This window comes from Cydia splendana, chromosome 19 (assembly GCF_910591565.1).
Source record: "Cydia splendana chromosome 19, ilCydSple1.2, whole genome shotgun sequence".
In the NCBI taxonomy this organism is placed as follows: Eukaryota; Metazoa; Arthropoda; class Insecta; order Lepidoptera; family Tortricidae; genus Cydia; species Cydia splendana.
Window position 1 is genome coordinate 169167 of NC_085978.1, and position 22099 is coordinate 191265.

The following is a 22099-nucleotide window of genomic DNA, read 5'->3' on the forward strand; positions in this document are numbered from 1 at the left end:
TTCAGCCATTGCTTGACTAAGTAACAAACATCTAAACAAACAACCTTTCTCAGATATATAATATTTAGGATCATGGCACCCGGCGCGCGCATTATGCAACACTATGTCCCTCACCGCGTGGGACGGTTTTGGAACTCATTGTCGACAGCAGAGAAGCTCAATTATCTATTATGCACGAGGTTTTGCAACCCGTGACCCCAAGAGACTCGTATCAATCTAGGCGGAACTGCTGACGTTGGGAAACTAATTGTTTAGATACATGTAAGTAATTACAATTTTTATAATTTATATACCGACGAGCGTGATCATCAGAGACGCTTGGAGCAGAAGCCAATTAACTGTCTGGTTTTCTACTGAGGTGGAGATAAAAGGAGATTGCGGGAATCAACCAAAAAGAAGAGAAACTCAGTAATCTGTTTTGCATGAGGTTTTGCAACCCGTGACTCGTATCATTCTAGACGGAAATGAAGTTGGAAAACTAATTGTTTAGATGTAACGACAATTATTTATAATTTATACGTTGACGAGCGATGATCACAGACGCTCGGTGCGGACGCAAACTTACAGTGTCGTCAACTCGTCACTGTCGTCAGCACATATTAGTAGTCATCGGAGATGAGAGGAGACGTGGAAATAAACCAATGTCATAAGTTATAATCCAGCGGAGGCAGAACAGAGAAGAGACAGACAGAGCATTACCACCAATTCTATTGGTTAATTTACATAAGCAAGCAAAGTTCAACGTATAGATGGCACTATAATCGGATACATCAGTACTCAGTAGGTACTGTGACCTTCCACGAGTTCAAATTATACAATAGGTTTAGAATAAAATAGTTGATGAGTAGTAAGATGGCAATCTATCTAAATACAGTCACCAATAAAAATTTGAATCCCCAAAAAAAGTCTTATTTGATTCCATCGCAGGATTCGCAGTTGACTAAACATCGCAATATTCGCAACCTCTTATGTAGATCTATAGAACTAAGTCGTCATTCAAAACCTGTAAAGCTATCTTTAAAAGCATCTTTCAACAACGTATGGTGAGCGGTACAGTGAGCAGTGTTGGCCGAAAGTTAATGCAAATTGAAAATGTGGGCCATTAACCATTATAAATTGAACCTTAAACCGTAACGGACGATTACAGTTTACGATTCAATTTATAATGGTTAATGGCCAACATTTTCAATTTGCATTAACTTTCGGCCAACACTGACAGTGAGTAAGTATTATTCTTGGCATAGACCACTTCACTGATTAACTATCGATAAGTATCATTTACAATTATATTTACATGCAAATCAAAATGATAGTGCAGGCATTTCTTCAAGGATGCGACATGCTCCTTACATAAACAGATACTTACCTACGGTCGCCATTAGATATCGGAGTGGCCAAGGCGCTCACAAATTTGTTACTTAGATATTTTTGAGTACCCTGGCCGCTGAGATATATCTGATGGCTATACATTACGCATAAACGAGCAACGTTGTGCACTTTCACGTCATTACGGGTAGAAACTGATTGCAATGTCATTTGTTACTTGTTAAAACATTACTGTAAGTTCAGCATCAGTATATACGAGTAGTAATGGATGAGACGCGTCAAAACTATCAACCACTCTCTAATAGCTTTACAAAAAGAGATGTGTTTCACTATGTTAAACAATTAGAGTGTGGAAGAAAGTTTTGAACGTGAACTGTACAGATAATTATTATAAACAGCAAGTTAGAAGGCGTCAGATAATTTTGGCGCGTTGTCTCACCCTGCTACCCTTGATGCTGACTGTCATTGTGAAATCTTGAATAAAGGTACTCAAGGGTTAGCTGGAAAAGATACCTTATAGGGATAAATTCGCCTTTGAGTTTCTGTAAGACATTGTTATTAATCGGATTTATGTTCAATAAAATGCATACTACTACACCAAATGTAATACATATACATATGTTACGCAAGCAACATGGTATTATAATTTACTACTCCCATATACATAATGTTTACAATAATGTATGTATGTAAGTACCTATGTGTTATCATTACATTCACGCCAATTTAATACCTGATATCATTTATTAAATACGCATTTTAATGATTATGATAGAAAGGATTATAAATAATCATCATTTATATGTAGGTATATCGAAACAAATGATCAATTATATTACAACTATGTATAGTTAGGTACGTAAGTGTTATTAACTTTTAGCTGCAAATGCGCGGGCTAAGGTTCATTTAAATTTCCTCTTTCCGGTTTTGTTGTTATAAATAGACTTACCTATCCATTTTGTTTCAATACAAATTATCCGACATATGCATGGTTAAAGGAGTAATTATAATATTATGTTTATACCTTTTTGAGTCCCCGTTTTAGCTTGGCCATACCTAATGCTTCGCCGTTCTCTTCTACAGAACGTTAGGTATAGGTATATCTATAAACCGTGGAACCGATCCTCTTGAAATATTGTTTGCAGGCAGGTTTAATATTAATACCCTTTTTGTCGATTCAGTTTTTGGAATAGTGTCAATATGCTGGAGTCATGGGGATTCGCGAGGTCTGCTACTGGCAGAAGTATGTGTTCACGTTCAGTGGCATAGGTTTATTATAGGTACCTACTTGTAGCATATTTCACATATTAGTCCGTACATTCGCTTGGCTCGGTTCCGCCGTAAACGGTGACCTTAATTTAACTCTTACTGAATGAATTAAGACACTCGTGGCGTACAAGGGGAACCGTAAATAGAGCAACGAGGCCGGTGGGGGACCATTACTGCCCACGTGCAGTGTATATACCTACTGTTATAAGTAATAAACGTTACTAGGCTACATTACTTTATAAAAACTGTAAGCAATAAAAACACCATAAAACATATGAGACCTTTCTTCGTGTCCCAGTGATCACAAGTAATTGACGCTTTTTTTAAAACGTAAAGACGGACTGCACAGTGTATACAATACAAACTGCAGCATGCAGTCGGTTTAAACATTGGTGGGTAAAATTATATGTTTTGTAAAAAAAATGTCTAATTTTAGTAATTGGAGTTATTCTGTGACCCAGTCTCGCCACGTGCGCCGGCGCAGACTCTGAGGGAGAGGGAGTGGGGGAACATTAGCTAGAAGCAGATCTGATCAAGCCACGATCAAACAGTCACTGTCGCAATCGCAACAATGGCGCCGCCGCAATTCTCAGACGCATCTGTTATCAGATGTTGCGGTGACGTCATTCGTCGCAACCCAAGCCAAGTGTGTTACGGGGACAGACAGTAGCGGTGCCTCCTCGGAAAAGTTATTGACCTTATCTCCCAGATTAGGAAAGGAAACGATAATGAAAATGAAGGAGCTGACTCTAAGGTTGGTATTCCACCTGTCCAATTTCTTGGTCCAATGTGCAATCTCACTCTCTCACTTAGCAAAATGTGAGATGCAATGCAAATACACATTGGGGAAAGAAATTGGCCATGTGGAATACCACCCTAAGCGACGAGACTGACGAGTAGTCGGCCAGATCACACATAGCAAGATAAGCAGATCAAAATTGCGGCTTGTAACGACTGCAACACAGTTTCACAGACTGCATAGGTATGTGCATCTGCTTCAGATTGATCATAAATACATGCAGGCAAGCAATCAAATATATCCGTGTATAAGTTTATTGTTTAATTTATTAGGCAGTTAATCGCTTAATTGCCTAATAAATACGATTGACGGCGTGAGTTTGAAGTAGAATCTGACTGTAGAATTGGACACAACCCAAACGTGTCAGATAGGGATTAATCAAAAGTTAAATGTATCATCAATCTTCATGCATTGCATACCTAGTCAACTATTGGATGCTTGGAGCCTTAATAGCTGTACCTACACGAGGTTGGTACAACTCGGCTATTATTATAATAATGCGTGACCTAAAGAAGGCGTATAGAAGGCGATCTCAGCGCACATAATATGGTGTGATACCAACAGTGATACCAAGCTCGTCTTTTAGCAACGCACGGTGTCATTGAAAGTGAAGTGTGTGCCGGTGGCGCGGGTCGCAGTGTCGCGGTGTCAGGTCTCAAAACACCGGCATGTTTAGTCTTCGGTAGAATAACATAGGTACGTCTAGGTTCACCGCTCGTGATAACACAATATGTATAACTTAACTTATTGTTTGGAGAATGAACCACATACTACACTCGCGTGCAAAAGTATTGCATCGCTTTGCATTTTTTCGTCCGCACCCAATATATTTGTAAACTGGTTAATTTCACTAAATTATTTTAATGTAATCATGTTCCTTGAAGTTTTAGCTTTACGAAAAGTAAAAAAACATGGAAACCGACCCAGTATTTTTCAAATTATCGGCATTTTCCCGATTTCTGAGCGGTTTCACGTTATCACGCGCACGAGTTGCGCTACCCTTGACCCCTATAAAACGGGGGGCAGAAAGGGGTTGTTATCAGTCACTTATCAGAAGTCGATCGTTACATATCTCCGCGTATTTTCCCGTGAAATAGACCTGGAAAAATGGAAACCACTGAAGCTGAAGTCCGCCAAATCGTCCAGCCCCTGCAAGCGGGGCGTAGCCAACGTCCAGTAGCTGCCGAGCTGAATTTAAGCCAATCTGCAATTTGTAGAGTTTACCAGAGGTTCCAGGGGACTCGATCCTTTACTTCAAGACCAAGAAGCGGCCGCAGAAAGTGTACATCAGAGAGGGACGACTGCTTCTTTGTCACAACATCTCTCCGAGATCGACACCAGACAAGTATTGCCATCCAGCAGCGTCTGCGTGAGGTACGAGGAGTGGCTGCCAGTAAGTGGACAGTAAGAAGAAGACTTAAGAAAGCGAACCTGATACCCAGGAGGCCCGCAGCGGGGCCCAGATTGCTGGCGCGACACCGTACAGCCTAAAGAGAGTTTTCTGAAAATCACAAGGACTGGACCATTGAGCAATGAACCCCAGTTCTCTTCTTGAAAGAGTGCAGAATGTGCTTGAATGGATGTGACCGAAAAGGAAGAGTCTACAGAAGGCTAGAAAAATAGTTAGTTCAATGTTACTTCTCCGAAAGGGTCGCCAATGGCGGTGGTTCCGTAATGTTCTGGGGCGGCATTTCCTACGACGGGCGGACAGACCTGGTTTTCGTGCCTGGCGAGGGCCGTGACAGTGGATTGACCGCTGCCAAGTACGTCACTGATATCCTGGAGGAACATGTTGTTCCTTATGCCGGTATTTTTGATGAGGGGTTCATCCTACTGCAGGATAATGTCCCGTGTCATACCCCTAGGGCCACCGCAGCCTACCTTCTTGAAGTGGGCATCGACACCATGGACTGGCCAGCGATGAGCCCGGACCTTAACCCCATTGAACACGTGTGGGACTACCTAAAAAGTAGGGTTTGGAAGCGGAATCCTGCCCTGGTCAATGTTGAGGTGCTGAAGGGAGCGTTGCTGGAGGAGTGGGGCGCTATTCCTCATCATCACATTAAAAAAATAATGAGGTCTATGAAAAACCACTTGGTTTGTGAAAGGAAGGCTGTGGGTGGCAATACCAAGTATTAATTAAATAATAATAATCGATATTGTATTAAAAGAATGACTTTTATTCTTAAGTTTTAGATTTATTTTTAGAGCATTATGCGACTACTTTCAGTTTTCTGTTTTTTTGTAGTCTTCAGATTCGAAATTTCATTGTATTTGCCATTTTTCTAATGTGTTACATTATAAGCTTTCAGTTGATACCTAAATTTTCAGAATCGGGTATAGAATTACAAAGATATTGGGTGCAGACGAAAAAATGCAAAGTGATGCAATACTTTTGCACGCGAGTGTACATGGTTGCATGATACGGTGCAACAGTTCGATAACGAATAGTTTTCATACTTAGATACATAGAGGAGCACCAATTGAGGTAAAATATTTACTGTTTACAAACGTGTCCATAATATCCATAGTAGTTACACGAAGTTGATGTAATAGAAAGATAATATGATATCGAAGATGTACCTCCATACGATTTTGGGCTTTTTTGGTCACAGACAGAAAATAATTTTTGATCCTGATAGCACAGGTTTTTTAAAGATACTATGTAAGTGGTAACTAAATACAGAGAAGCTATTAATAAGAAATTCTACTTCATTTAGAATACTTAGAATAGATATGTACCTACATTTATGACACTTTGCAACGTTCCAGAAGCAGATTGACGACAAAATAGCAAAAAACAATAGTAGTATTATTGCTTCCTTAGGGATCATCCATTAATTACGTCACACGAATTTATAGGTTTTTTGACCCCTCCTCCCCCCCCCCCCCCTCCCTGTCACACTTGGTCACATTTGGCAAATCCCTCCCCCCCTGGTGTGACGTCACAATGTTTCAACGAGTCGGAAAATCGAATTTTTCAACCGACGAAAAAAAAAACGGAGGAGGTTCTCAAGTCGACGCGTATATTTTTTTTTTTTTTATGTATGACCACGCATAACTTTTTACAGAGGTGTTCGATTTTGATAATTATTTTTTTATTGGAAAGGGTATACCCCGAAGTTGGTCCCATATAAATTTGGAAAAAAAAATCCAACCTTAAGGGTAGGATAATAGGGGATGATTGATTTTTTCACTCACCGATTGTAACGTATGACCACGCATAACCTTTTACAGAGTAGTCGTAATAATAATAAAAATTTGGAAAAAAATCCTACCCTAAGGGTGGGAAAATTGTGGTAATTTATTTATATTACAGACCATAATAGTTAAAGTAGGATTATTAATATAACAGTTAATAGCTAAAGCAAGGTAGGTAGCTATTTTAAAATAAAAGTAATCAAAAATTAAGCATGTAAAAATTTGTATAAATTATAGCCACAGAAAATTATAAAATAAAAACTTTTTAACAAAAAAAATAACCGCCGAAAAAAAACTAAAAGCAAATAAAAAAACCGGCACTAACACGAAACGAGTCGACCAACAAAAACAATAGCACACTGAAAAGAAAAAAAAAAATATTTTGTCTTCAATAACGCAAGTGAATACCTATGAACTATGTATATACATACTTCTGAAATCAATCACAAATCTGCGTATTTATATATTTACAATCTGTTATTTTTGGAGTCGGTGCAGGTGCTTCACTAAGGTGCTCAAGTTTGTTTGAGGCTGGCACCGACTCCAAAAATAACAGATTGTAAATATATAAATACGCAGATTTGTGTGATTGATTTCAGAAGTATGTATATACATAGTTCATAGGTATTCACTTGCGTTATTGAAGACAAAATAATTTTTTTTTTCTTTTCAGTGTGCTATTGTTTTTGTTGGTCGACTCGTTTTTGTATTCATATTTTATCAAAATGTTTTTGACAAAAGAAATATTAAGTAATTTTATAATCCAAAACTGATTAGGAAAGAAAATTAAACTAATAAAAACGATTATCGTTCTAAAAACTTGTTATTTAACTATACAGGGAATTAAATAATTTAAATAAATTTTCGGTTACTGATGAAGTTAAAGTGACGTCACAAAGTTTGTTACTCCTCCCTCCCCCTTGTCACAACATGTCACACTTTCTTAACCCCCTCCCTCCCCCTAAACGTGTGATGTAATTAATGGATGACCCCTTAGAAAAAATAAGCCATTGAGAATGATAAAAGTTTTAACTGGTTAGAATTGTAATAAAAAATGGAAAGGATCCATATTGCAATAATTATCAATACTAATTGAGTTGAGTACACAGTACACATATTAACTTTAATAACAGCAGCTATATTATAAAAATACCGTGTCGATAGGTAGTTTAAAACCTGATTTTTATAACGTCGTTATCTTGTAACTAATCAAATATGATCAGGTTTTAAAATAAACATCATTTACATTATATACCATTTTACTGCTAGTAATGTATACTCAGTCAAATAATACATACAATGATGATTTGTAAAATTTATATACAGAATATATCGATCTGCGTCCGAAAAAGACAGATGATCGACTACTATTTGATATACATAAATAGGTACCTATATTAAATAACTAGAAGGAAATCAGTAAATAAATAAAAATTGCGAGTCGGACTCGCCCACCGAGGGTTCCGTACTTTTTAGTAAGTATTTGTTGTCATAGCGGCAACAAAAATACATCATCTGTGAAAATTTCAACTGCCTAGCTATCACGGTTCATGAGATACAGCCTGGTGACAGACGGACGGACGGACGGACGAACAGCGGAGTCTTAGTAATAGGGTCCTGTTTTTACCCTTTGGGTACGGAACTCTAAAAACGAGGAATTATCCCTGTCCAGTTAATTACTTACATTATTAATGAACAGAAAAACTGCAAGCACAAGTTATTCTGATGCTATTTGAACAAAAACATGATACAAAGAATATTGGGACCTGTGTAGTTAGTTAGTTTTACTGGGCATTTTCCGCAAATCGACAACCAAAGCAAACGCAAAGTGCCTGTTATGCGTGATTCATACACACAATATGAGTCGGAAAAACACGACACTATTTGGTATAAATATATCATTATATCAAATAAATAGAGGAAAATAATTAATAACTTATGAGTACTTAATCAGTCCTTACCTGGTTAATTAATGACTTTAATGAAAGTCACAAACAAGTTATTCGGAAACCGTTTGATATGCATAACTCCGCCAACCGCCCATCCCCTTATAAGTGGTGTTGGAGCTGTGACGAGTTTGGCACTATTGGCACAAGCCTGTAACTGACTAACTGTACAGTGCGGTCGGGTAACGGTGCTGCAGGGATCTCCTGTTTTCGCACTGTCTGTCTTCACTGGCACTGCTGAACGCGGATCGCGACAGAGCAATGTTAACTCTGTCTTTCTCCTTAATCTTGGCTTTTATGTTTCAACCTCAGATACTGCTTCAGATAATTTGGATTTGAGTGAAAATTATATTACTATACAAACATACGGTACGCTGAAAAACGGTAGGATTTTGTGCTCCACCATTGAACTAATAGTCTTAACAATAGCCTAGATAACCAATGGTATCAGTCGATCCGGTTTGTTTTGAGGATAAAATGTCTAATTAATCTAATGTTTATATGTTTTTATTATTATGTTTAATTTATACAACTATTAACTAAACAAATTAAATAAATAAATAAAATAAATAAATATTAGGGGACATCTTACACAGATCAACCTAGCCCCAAACTAAGCAATGGGTGCTAGGCGACGATATACCTACTTATATAGATAAATACATGGGTACGTATTACAATGTCTAAAATTAAAAAAACTAACGTTAAATAACCTACGTTCAAAATACCTAAAATCTAAATACCTCATGGTGTTTTGACTTAAATTCAAAATATCTAAAGTTTAAAAGGGTGCATATTATAATGTCTAAAATTAAAAACACTAATGTAAATTTATCTACGTCCAAAATCACTAAAATCTAAATACGTAATGATTAAATACCAAAAGCTAAAAATGTCTAATGGTATGTTTGGTTTTACGTCAGCGTAACCTGTTTGGCAGAAATAATTTTCAATGAATGTTTAATTTGCAGAATACTTCAGTTTGCATAGTATACAACTCACCATATACAATATTTGCAAGTCCGAATCTTAAGTAGGCTATTGTTAACGTGGCCGATTTTTGTAAACCTTAAACAAACAAATCCGATTCGGAGCACCCCACTATCCACGTGGTCTTGTCTGTCCTACCCCTAGAGTGTATGTCAAAAGCCGGAGGCGCGGAGGGGAAGCAGCCCTCGCCCGCCGTAGCAAAGCGCAGAGCACAATGGGAGCCACAGCGGCTGAGGCTGGTCGCCTTGGCGACCAGCAAGCCGAAGCTGCGAAGGCTCCCATTAGTGCCTGCGCTTTGATACGCAAGGGCGAAAGGGCTGCTTTGCCCGCAGCGCCGGAGCAGATGCGGAGTGCGAAGAAATGACGGCGCATCGGAGCCATCCAGAGCTTCAATATCAAGTCGGACTGCGCATCTGCTCCGGCGCTGCAGGCAAAGGGCTGCTTCCCCTCCGTGCCTCCGGCTTTTGACATACACTCTAGGGGTAGGACAGATAAGACCACGTGGATAGTGGGGTGCTCCGATTCGGATCTACCTTTAGGATTGACCTTTGTTCAATCTACCCTCTTTTACGCTCGTGTAACCTACCCTACTACTTCGTACAAATAGCTAGCAAATGAATCATTTTAGGTATTTTGAACATAGGGTATTTCAAATGTTGGTGTATCAAATTTAGGTGACATATCTGTTGGTATTTCAAACATTAGATATTTAGTCCAATAGGTATTTTAAGCTTAGGTAATTCGTAGGTAGGTGTTACTTGCTTAGGTATTTAAAATCATTAGGTATTTAGATTTTAGGTATTTTGAACGTAGGTTATTTAACGTTCGTTTTTTTAATTTTAGACATTGCAATACGTACCCAAATACATACTTATATACATAGAAAACACCCATGACTCAGGAACAAATATTAGTGTTCATCACACAAATAAATGCCCTTACTGGGATTCGAACCCAGGACCATCGGCTTCGCAGGCAGGGTCACTATCCACTAGGCCAGACCGGTCGTCAAACTAATAATATAAATAAATAAGTCGGAGAGTCACTCAGGCATATCATTTCCGGTTGCTCTCATCTTGCTAACGGCGAGTACTTGCACAGACATAATCTCGTAGCCAGGATTATTCACCAGCAACTTGCTCTTCTATATGACCTTGTGGACCGCGAAGTACCGTACTACAAGTACTTACCTGCGCCTGTTCTCGAGAATGGTCGTGCCACGCTCTATTGGGATCGATCTATCATCACTGACAGGACTATTGTAGCCAAAAAGCCTGATATTGTGATAATAGATCGATCGCAACGTCGGGCCGTGCTCGTTGACATCACCATCCCCCATGATGAGAATCTCGTGAAGGCCGAGAAGGACAAGTCCAGTAAGTACCTAGACTTGGCTCACGAGATAACCGCCATGTGGGATGTTGATTCGACGATCATCGTCCCGATAGTCGTTTCAGTAAACGGTCTAATAGCGAAGAGTCTCGACCAACACCTTGAGAGACTCTCGCTAGGTGGTTGGATCAAGGGTCAGATGCAGAAGGCGGTGATCTTGGACACGGCGCGGATAGTCCGCCGGTTCCTCTCTCTGCAGCCCTGACCACCGGTAGCTTGGGCCTTGCCCCGCTGCTGGCGGCACCCTAGGTTAGGTTTTTTATAATGTGTTTATATTAATTTTTATTGTTTTGTAAGTGTTTTTATATTTTACTTTTATATTCATATTATAAAATAACCTAACTTAAGATGAGAAATAAATAAAGTAAATAAATAAAAAAAAATTGTTTCATGTAAAATTTGCTTTTACCAATAAAGATCTGTATTCTGTATAATGTGCTACACTACGGAGTAATAAGAGAAAATAATAGTTCGGTGGGAAGTTGTGGAACTCCCTAGGGGACTTGATACGGGGAACTTTTAATTGCTGTCTGCAATATTTTAATGTTATTTGGTTTCATTTTAAAAAACAGTTCAACATCATTTGCGTCCGATAATAACACATTTTAGGGCCTGGGTAAAAAGCATCTAAAATCTGCGTAACCAGATGATTGACAACGATTATTGTCTAATTGTTATCTAGATGTGATTCTTTAAATCACCGCGGCAACACAACAATCCATTAATTCACCGACCCATTTGTTCTGAGTCGACTTTTTCAACCGATGAATCACATTACACACGATTGAATTTCCATTATTTATGTCATTTATGTCTGACGGTGGAGTGGAGGTAACTGAAGCGCGACGGCTCGAAAACGTTATAAATTGTTTTCTAATCGGAATACGAGTACCAACGTGTACCTACACTAGGTATAGAAACTTTATGAACTGTACATAAATGTAAACTAGTACTTACTTCGGAATATTGCTCAATCGTCGAGGATGGGATGGCCACCGTGACGAACGCGTACCTTGTGTTACGTCTAATCCGATCAAATAGAAGTAATCTTTGCCTACTCAAGTCATCATCATGATGTATGTAGATAAAATTGTCTGAAACTCGAAGATTTTTGCACATAGGTATCTTGAAGAAAATCTTTTTCACCACACCAGCTCGGAAAGTCTTACTTTGCACTTCAAAAACTGATAGCAAAGTTGCATTTTATTCACATGTGAGGCAAAGTAATCAAATGCAAATTTTGAGTGGTTTCCTTATGTTTGCTGGTAGAATTGACTTTTAAATGATGATTTTGGATGATAAATATTTAATAACATTCATTTGGATGTGATTTGGTTTGATTTCGTTTGATATTTTACATTTAATATTTGCTCCGAATTGGTGTGGTGAAAAATTTTGTGTTTCACTCGGAGGCAAATTTTGCTTAACCCTCGTGCTTTAAAACCCTCGCAACACTCAAGATTCCATTTTTCGAACCACTCGCTACGCGCGTGGTTCTATTTTGGAATCTTTCTCTTGCTCGGGTATCAATATTAGCACGAACGGTTAAACAACAACTTTGCCCCCTTGTAAAACAAATTACTATTTTATGAATTAACGTTAATCATTTAGTTAGGTATTATTAAAACGTATATATTAGTAAGCGGGATTTACCTGTATGCCACCTGACTCATATTTTATGTTTCAAGAAGTTTTAGGTGCTTGTAGTGTAGTGTTTAGTATTCTTATCAAAAACCCTCACAAGAATATGTTTTGCACAAGGTCCTACTTATAAGCCGTCAGCAATAACTTCGTGTCATTGTCAACTCTTATTACAGTCATTTAATTACAGCACATATCGTTGCGCAATTAACAAATTAAGTACTTAAAAATTATATGCACGATGTCCGTGTACTGTGTACAGCTACCACTCTTGATCACAATATATCACGAGGAAACCATTCCTTCGTTCATTCCACGCCATTTTAATTGTCTGTTTATGCTTGTTGTTCGGGTTGACTATCAAGGAAGAGCTAAGACGTAGGTTTGTGGATTTGTAGACCAGTTCTCGACGGTACAACGTATGTAAGTTTGTGCTGAGCAATCTTTCACACAGCAAATTCCCGACAATATGTAACACCAGAGCGGACAGTTAGTGGATGACGGAGTCGGATTTCTAACTCAGCACCGGGGTTCTAAAGCTGCCTGTTCACTGAGGCGGCGATGAGCAGAGATGAAAGGGGACGTGCGGGAATCAACCAATAGCATTGGTCGTCTTCTCCGCTAGATTACATTCATCATCATCATCATTCATCTCTGTCCCAGTGGGATGGCATCCTAAGCCTGTCTAGTCAGGTCAGGCAGTGCTTTTGGCGTGGTGCAAGCTTCAGCCTTCATGCAGCACTAATAGCAGTGTCGTGCGCAAACTCAGGAATGCGCACGGCGGCACATGGATGACTGAGCCTACCTGATTTCTACAGAGTCCGTTCGAGACACTTCTATTCGTTGGAAGTCTTGGAAAACATTTCGAAAACAGAATTTTGCGAGTTTAAATGAAGCTGAGATTCATTGTTAACGACGGAACTAAACACCCTTAACATTGTTAACATTGCCCGTTAACAAAAAAGTTTACAAACCAAGGTATAATGCTCGACTACCTGATCCGAAGTTTTCTCTAAAGTGATAAATTCTTGTCAGGTGAGATGAGGGACGTATAGCAAAAAAGTGGTATTGTAACAATTTCGAGGTTCTTAAAAAGGTGGTTTTCAATTAAAAATCTTTTTTGAACAGAATGGTTTAATTCTTATCCGAATTTGCCGGATCAGTGATGGGATCCTTGATAAATTGATGTAATTTCTCAGAAAGCTTCTTAAGCACACGTTATATATGCGTAATAAAGCACCTTAGTATCTACAGCGAATTAGCGATCATAATTGAATGATCTCAAGGATGTACCTGACTAAATTGGTAGATAATTATATTCGAACGGATCCGATGGAAATCAGATGCCATATTTTTTTTTTATGTATGAGTTGTCTAAACGGTTCCAGCAACTGGGATTGACGTTTTTGTCGTCAGTCCCTCGAGACTTCGTCGCGGGCACCTCTAGTCCGAGGTCACCCATACCGCCGGTGACGTTAATTTGGGAGATATTTACCGTTATCGGAATAACTTTGCATATCTTTACTTATCTAGTAGGCCATTGGGGAAGCATGGACGCTGAAAGCACCATAAAAGCTCTCTAGGAAATGTAGCTTTTAGTACCTGTGTTGTTGCTTTGTGTTAAATGAGATGCGCGAGGCGCATGTCTCGCTTGCAGGCGGTCGGTTCTCGGCTCGGGCACTAGCACTGTCACTGCACTCACAACGACGCGGCCTCCCGGCGGCGCTCTCGACTAGGACTGGCGCGCCGGCGCCCGCGCCGCTCCCCCCCCTCCCCGCGCGCGGCCTTGACCGCCCCCCTCCTGCGCGGACGCATCCAGCTGCAGCAGCCCCCCGCGGTTCCTGCGAGCTGCGGTGTAGCCAGCCCTCCCAGCTTCTGGGCAGCCGGTAAAAGCACTTATAAATAGGTAAGTACATCATAAGTATCTAGTTTGGGTCTCTATTGTTTCCCATATAGTTTTAAGTCATAATATTGTATTGTTTGTCCAAATTTTCGTTAGTCATAATTGGTTTTTCTCAGAAACGCGTAACTTTTCAGGATTGTCATAAAACAAACCTAACCTAACCTATCTATAGAATAACCCTACATGGTTATTTCCTTTCCATTGTGTTGTGCCCCATCCTGCGCTCATTTGCGGACAGGTTCCACTGTTCATACTTGAGGCACTGCTGTGAGATGCATGTTTCCTGCAGTCTATATTATGTGTAATCATTACCAACATACATACTTACTAACATTAGAAATAACAATGAATATTGTATAGGACAGGTGATAACAAATTTTATTAGTCAAATTACTATGAATTGTGTAAGGGATGTTACTTGAATTAAATAAATTAATTTAATTGAATTGTCTCTGTTTTCATTTTTGCGGTAACGGCCTTGGCAACTGTCTTTAGGTTTCTTGAAACTAATGGAGCTATCACGAAGCTTCTTGTCCACTTGCCGACAAAGACCATGTAAGTATTCGGCGTTTGTAGTTGAAAGAGCTACCCGAATGATGAAATCTTAGTCGGGTGACTTCCGGTTCCGGCGAGATGAGCGAACAACAAGATTTTAGGTACAGTTGGTATAGAAGCCACCCGGAAACACGTACTGTACCGTCTGTATATAGTACCTACAGAATGCTCCGAGTGTTTGCTGTTTGCCGTGCGTGATCTTCATTTCTGTAATTGCATTGCGTGCATTGCATTACAACTTTTTCATTTAAACATTTAGAATAGATGAAAATCTATATTTTCCGTAATTCAATCTGAACTTTCCGTTTAAATATAAAGATTCGTTATGCATCTGTCATTATCACATGGTTAAAGTAGTTGGATAAAGTATCTGGTCAATAAAGGATTACCGTAAAATGGGGTGAGTAGGGATTACGAGGGCAGTTGGGTTATGAATGGGGTGATGAGGGATGGTAGGGGGGTGAGATGGTATTTTTAGACCAGAGTTATCACTTTGTTACGTAAATACTTTATTCTCATGAGAAGTCAAGCTATTGTAATATTGTGTCAATTCTAACAATTGTCCCATGTCACTCAATTCCTATCCCCCCTAACCCCGACTACGGGGTGAGCTGGGATTTCCTACTATTTTGTGTTTATCATTGAATCTATGTTATGAAACGACAGATTATCATTGAAAAACTAAAGTCCATACAACTTCATTGTACCGGAACACTTTTCAAGTATATAAATCAACGTGGCACATATAAAAATAAACTTTGATTGAGGTTTGAACTTCGGATTTGGCCCAACTCACCCCATTCTACGGTATTTATTTTCCTTAAAGTGTAGTTTCCTTAAAGGGAGACTTTCAAAGTGTTTTTAAACGGGACGGTTCAAATTGTGAACATACTGGTTTCGCGGCAACATTTTTCCTTCGACCCGTTTGTTGTGAGCTTGTGAGACTGTGACTACTGCGACACCGTGAGTCACCGTCGGCTTCGACGAGTTAACAAACAACTCCGTGTTTTAAGACAACTGACCATTCGTAATTACCCTTTTACACGAAGACAGTAACCAAGATAGCAAGACATGTTACACATTAAAAATGGAAATGAGAAAAGCTACTTTCGCATTTACCTATAATACTTTTTTTTTATGTGATAGTCAGCAAACGAGCAGACGAGCCGCCTGATGGAAAGCGGTCATCGTCGCCCAATACTAGTAGGTATTCTCTGAAAATTGCAATGATTTGTAGGTACCTACTCGACTACTCGAAGCAAGTTGAGTTGTCCATATTTAGATGAGACGTGATTCGACCGAAGTGCCGGCTTCCGCATCCCGCTCACCGTACACTACACCGCACCGTCCGATCGTTCGTTCCATGCATTGCGTGCGTCATGTCATGGACAACTTACGTAATATCTTATTTTATTTCCTATTTACATACAATATATATACAGTGGTACTACTAAACGAAATTAATAACTAGGTCCATGGGGTCCCAGCGCGCATAAGTTGTTCGCAGAAATCGCGAAGCGTCTGGTTGACGTAACTGGTGACCGAAGAGCTGGCGGCTACCTCGCACAACGTATCAGCATTGCGATACACCGAGGAAATGCCGCCAGCATCCTTAGTACAATGCCTCAAGGGCCTATTTTAGATTTAAGCTAGTTATTAATTTCCTATTTATTTACAATCGTGGTAGGTATCAATCATTTATCGTTCACATCAAGAACGAGTTTTGTTTTATTATATTTATATAGTGCTATTTTGCAAGTGTTTATGGATTTTGCAATCCTTGCAACATTCTGGTAGGTACCTATTAGATTTTTATTACTGATTAAACGAACTTACCTGTAAGTGAAGTTCCATCATAATTATACGATGGGATTATAGAACACATTGTAGATGTATGTTCTCAACATAGGAAAGGAAATATCAGAATTGATAAACTTTAAGTTCCTTCATACTGATTTATTACAATAGATAGGTAAATAACATAACATCTTTTGTGTCCCTTACACTTACTTATACTGTTTTATCAAGATTAAATCATACAACTGAAACCAATGAAATACTTCAATGGGTGCTCCATCAATTACGACAAACATAAGGATCTAGCAAGTGCCGTATTATCACTATTAATGTCCACAATAGTTCTGTTATACTTAAATAGAACTTGGCAAAAGTAGTGGAATTGCCTCTCCATCCTGCAGCTTTCCTAATAATGGCGTCCAAGTTTACACCCGCTTTGTAAGCAAAAGATGTAGAAGCATGTCTTGTACTATGCGAAGAAAAGATGGAGATGTCAATTCCGCTATTTTTCAGAGTTGTCTTAATCCAACGACTAAGTGTTGGAGACTTAACGCAACTATGAGGCTTATTAAGTCCTATAAAAAGCAAGTCAGATTTAGGCAAATCTTTAGTTCTGTTGATATAAGCAATCAATGTTCGAGCAGGACATTACTTGAGGGCGTTCTTCGAAATAAGGTAAGTAAAGAGTTGGCAGGCTGGCACTCACTCTAGATGTTTTTATAATTTCAGATATTTTAATTATCCCACCAACAACATCTTCAAGTAAAATTTTGCCAAGACGAAACCATAAAGGCTCGCACTATCAAAAAGTTATCAGATCTCTTGTAGAGCCAAGCTTCGAACTCTACAAGCCCTAACTTCACAAACTAGTCAAAATATTTGGGTTAGCCGTTTCGCGTCACATGGGCGTAAGAAGGTTCTTGTAGTAACAGATAATTTGATCAGAAAGATGTACTATATTACTGATACAAATTTTTGACGACGTCTGCACTCTGTGCGCTCACAAGAGCAAGTAAAGTTACACATTTCATTGAAAGTTGATTGAATGGTAAACTTTCATTTGGATAAAATGATCCTAAATAATTATGATCCTTAGACGCATCCCATGTCACGGTATACCGTGGCATAGGCGGTCTAAGTTTAAAAACGCCCTTACAGAAACGTTTAATACGGTCATCATCTGTTATTTGTCCTAATATGAGCGATAGAGCGGATCTGTGGCTGTTGATTGTGCCGTATTTTCCGCCCGAATTAAATATTTCTGTTAGAAATTCTATAATCATTGGTACTGATATATCAATTTTGCTCTTTAGACAAAAATCAAAACAAACATGGTACTGCTTAATTGAGGTGTCCGATAACGATGCCAGCATGATATTCACCGCAGACTGTGGGCCGCCCCGCTGCATCAGCGACGTGCTGACAATACTCCGGCAACCAGGGTAACGACGCCAGCATGATATTCACCGCAGACTGTGGGCCGCCCCGGTGCATCAGCGACGTGCTGACAATACTCCGGCAACCAGGGTAACGACGCCAGCATGATATTCACCGCAGACTGTGGGACGCCCCGCTGCATCAGCGACGTGCTGACAATACTCCGGCAACCAGGGTAACGACGCCAGCATGATATTCACCGCAGACTGTGGGCCGCCCCGCTGCATCAGCGACGTGCTGACAATACTCCGGCAACCAGGGTAACGCTCGCCCGGATGTTCCGGTTGCTGGCATCAGATATTATTGCGGATTTAAGATCTATGTTTAATAATTTGAACACTAAAAGGCGCTTAAATAACCTACTACGTACCTAGATACCCTCGGCCTTTTTATTAGTATTACAGACACTGGCGGGAATGAGTAATACAAAAAAATCATCCCATTCTATGGTAAACGTGTCATATGTATACGCATTCTGGGTCTCTGTTCCAAGAAACGTACCCGAGCAATTCTCAAAAAGTTTGTACATTTCGATCACATCTTAGATTTCTATAAAAGTTGGTATGCTGGTAAAGTACATGAAGCTGAACAACTTCTACCATATTTCCCAAAATGTCCCAAAAAGTTATTATAAAACTTTCGTGTTTTGTTACGAGATTTCCTTACACAATTGGTACCAAAAAAGGAATTATTCTTAGAAACTTTCTGGGACATTTTGGGAAATGTGGTGGAAGTTGTTCAATTTCGTATACTCTACCAGCATACCAGTTTTTATAAAAATCTAAGATGTGATCGAAAAGTACTAACTTTTTGAGAACTGCTCACCTGTAATAATTTATGTAAATTTAAGTAACTTTAAGTAAATTTTAGTTGTTTATATGTATACTCTCTTTGATATACTAAGTACTTATTAAGAGCGCAAGCGCCTATTTTACCAACTTAAGAAATGACACCTGCTACTGATAATTTCCTGTATATATCTATCTACATTTCTGGGTCGGTAGATAACTACAGTACCTACAGTGTCCTGCAATAATTAGTTATTCTTCGAAGGCTGCAAAAATATGTGACACGCTTCTTATGGCTCCACAAATAAGATCGTGTCAGATATTTTTGCGGCCTTCGTTGTGTAACATATTATTGCAGACTGTACGCTTACTCGTTGGGCCAGCAACAGTGAATTGTCAATGTCAGGCGAGAATAGTCAGTGTGGTGAAACAGGGGCCATCAGCTCTTATCGGTGGAGTAACCGCCATTCATTCCGCTCATTTGTCTGAACAATTAAATATCTAATGTCTTCTTTAACCTTAAATTATTCCGTTTATAAATTAAAGACCGTGACTGCACCATGTGATGGGGCCCTTAATCAAGCGGTATTCGTGATTGGCGTGACGCTACGTCAGGCCAGGTTCAACACGGCTCCTCGACAAACGGCAAAGGATTGTGGCACTGTATCTTATCATTAACATATCACTATAGCGACCCGCCGCGGCTTCGCACGCGGGTTACACAAAACCTGAACAAATTATACACCTAAACCTTCCTCAAGAATCACTCTATTGATAGATGAAAATCCCATGAAAATCCGTTCAGCAGTTTTTGAGTTTATCGCGAACATACATTATATACATACATACACACAAACAGACAGCCGCGGCCGGGGACTTTGTTTTATAAGGTGTAGGTAGTGATAGTGATACAACGATCGTGTTTCGTGAGACACAAAGCGGGATCGTGTGACAATGTTCATCCCTACTATTATTATAAATGTGAAAATAACTATGTTGTCGGTCTCATATACCTATTCACGTCCACGATGAAACCGTTGAATCAATTTAGATGAAAATGAGTTTATATGGTGATAGTTTGAGTCCCGGGGAAGGACATCGGAGAGTTCTTATGATTACACGCTGATTCTATTTGATTTTAGAAGTATAATAAGTAAAGGTACTAAGTAGTAAGTAAGGAGTAGCATAAGTAATTAAGCCTAGACTCGCGTTGATGTCTTTTCAATGAGAGGAATAGTGCATTGTGCAATAACTCCGATAACACCAATATTGTTCATCATCATTAACTTAAGAGTTATTCTCTAGCTAGTCGGTGGAGTATCTTCCAGCTTCCCCTATCTTGCGCCAGCCCTTTGACTTGTTAACGAGACTAAATAATACATACAAATAATACATACAATATGTTCAAAGAGCCCTGACTCCAAAATTGGGGATTTTATAACTCACGCTTCCTTAGTTAATAATACTTATCACCTGCTTTATCTTTATACAGACAGACAAAAGGTTTTCATCATATTTGCGAAGAAATGTAAAGGATGACTCACGTTAGACCGGGCCGGAACTTCTGGGGCATCGTTATCTATGGAAAACTTGATCACCTGTCATGTCATAGAAATAAAGTAAGCGCCGGAACGGCCCGGACACGGCCCGGTCTAACGTGAGTCATCCTTAATACGGTGATAGATAGCGCCCGCGTCATTGCCGCAGCTGCAGTGTCGCAATAGCAATGCAGCTGCAGTTGATGTCCGAACGTGACCGTAACTAGCGTCAGTAGCGTCACCCACAGCAACAGTCTATTTATACCCCGTCGCGTCGCGTCGCGTCGCGTCTTATTGTGAACTTGCGAGGTAATGTACTCGCCAAACTGTTTATAGGTCAGGGGGAGGGAGGAGAGGGGGGGCGGAGGCAATGACCGAGCGAGATTAGATCGAGAATCGCGCGCACGACAGCGCTATCACTATAGATATACATAATTAGAAGATTGGATCATGTGACATTGTGATAAGAGTTCATTTTGCTTGGAGATAACGATCCTAAATAATTTAGATAGATGTCAATGCGTATTATAAATCATAACAAGTAAAACATTGGAACAGTTTGAGCCTGCCTATATAATTATATTTATCAAAAAACTTGCAAATATCCATACAAAATCAGTGAAATTAAGTACCTCACTTCATTCATCACCAATAACGGCTTTGATGCTAAAGTGGAATACTTGACACAAACATACCTAACACCTACCTAAATAGATACATCTATTCATATATCCAATCATAATAAGCCTCCCTGTTACGTTACGTAGTCGATTAAGACGAAACAGGAGCTGAGTTTTAAATATTTTAGGTAAATATACCCGTCTCGCTAACGGAAGCGGCACCTAAAAGTAGTGCGATAAGGACAAGGCGAAAAATCCTGCGTAAAAATCTCAAAAATCGAGGTTTCGTACTCCTCTGTTTCCTCCTCCAAAACTTAACCAATCGTAACCAAATTTGGAAATCTAAATGATTATGAAATTATCTGTGTCGGACCGTTTTGCTTTTTTGGCTAATTGATATCAGTTTTGAATGCCACGGCTCTCATTGCGGCATAGTCAATTAGGCCATTTTTGAAGGGCTCTAGCGCCTTAAAAAACAAAAATATCAAAAAAAGCAAAACGGTCCGACACAGATATTGACAATATTAATCTGTGTTGAAAAAATCATTGCTCTAGCTTCAAAAACCACGGAGGTAAACGAGGAGTACGTTTGTATGGAGAAATGACCACTCCTGTTGGCTCTTAAAAGGGGAAGGAGCTTGTTTTTGTTTACTGTCTAGAATATTTAATATAACGAAATAATTTGGCACGCCGCCGCCGTCAGAAAACAGGTATTATAAACAAATAAACTGATGAATAAATTATTGTCGCCCACGAATAGGCGATCTTACAACATCAAAACAATCGTCTGTCTGTGCTACTGTACATATTGACCACTAAATTAAATTATAAAATTCCCGTTTTCAAATCAAATTCTGTTGTATAGTATAGACTCGATTCTCACAAATCCCAAATTAC

At 39.3% G+C, this 22099-nt stretch overlaps 1 protein-coding gene across 1 annotated transcript in view; it reads right to left on the reverse strand.

Moving 5' to 3' along the window:
* The window catches only part of LOC134799878 (uncharacterized), a 37853-nt gene extending 23526 nt beyond the window's left edge, over positions 1-14327 (reverse strand). Inside the window, exon 1 of the mRNA XM_063772296.1 lies at positions 14167-14327. The gene's annotated coding sequence lies outside the window, so the exon portion shown is untranslated. The remainder of the gene's footprint in view (positions 1-14166) is intronic.
* Positions 14328-22099: the final 7772 nt, after the last annotated feature.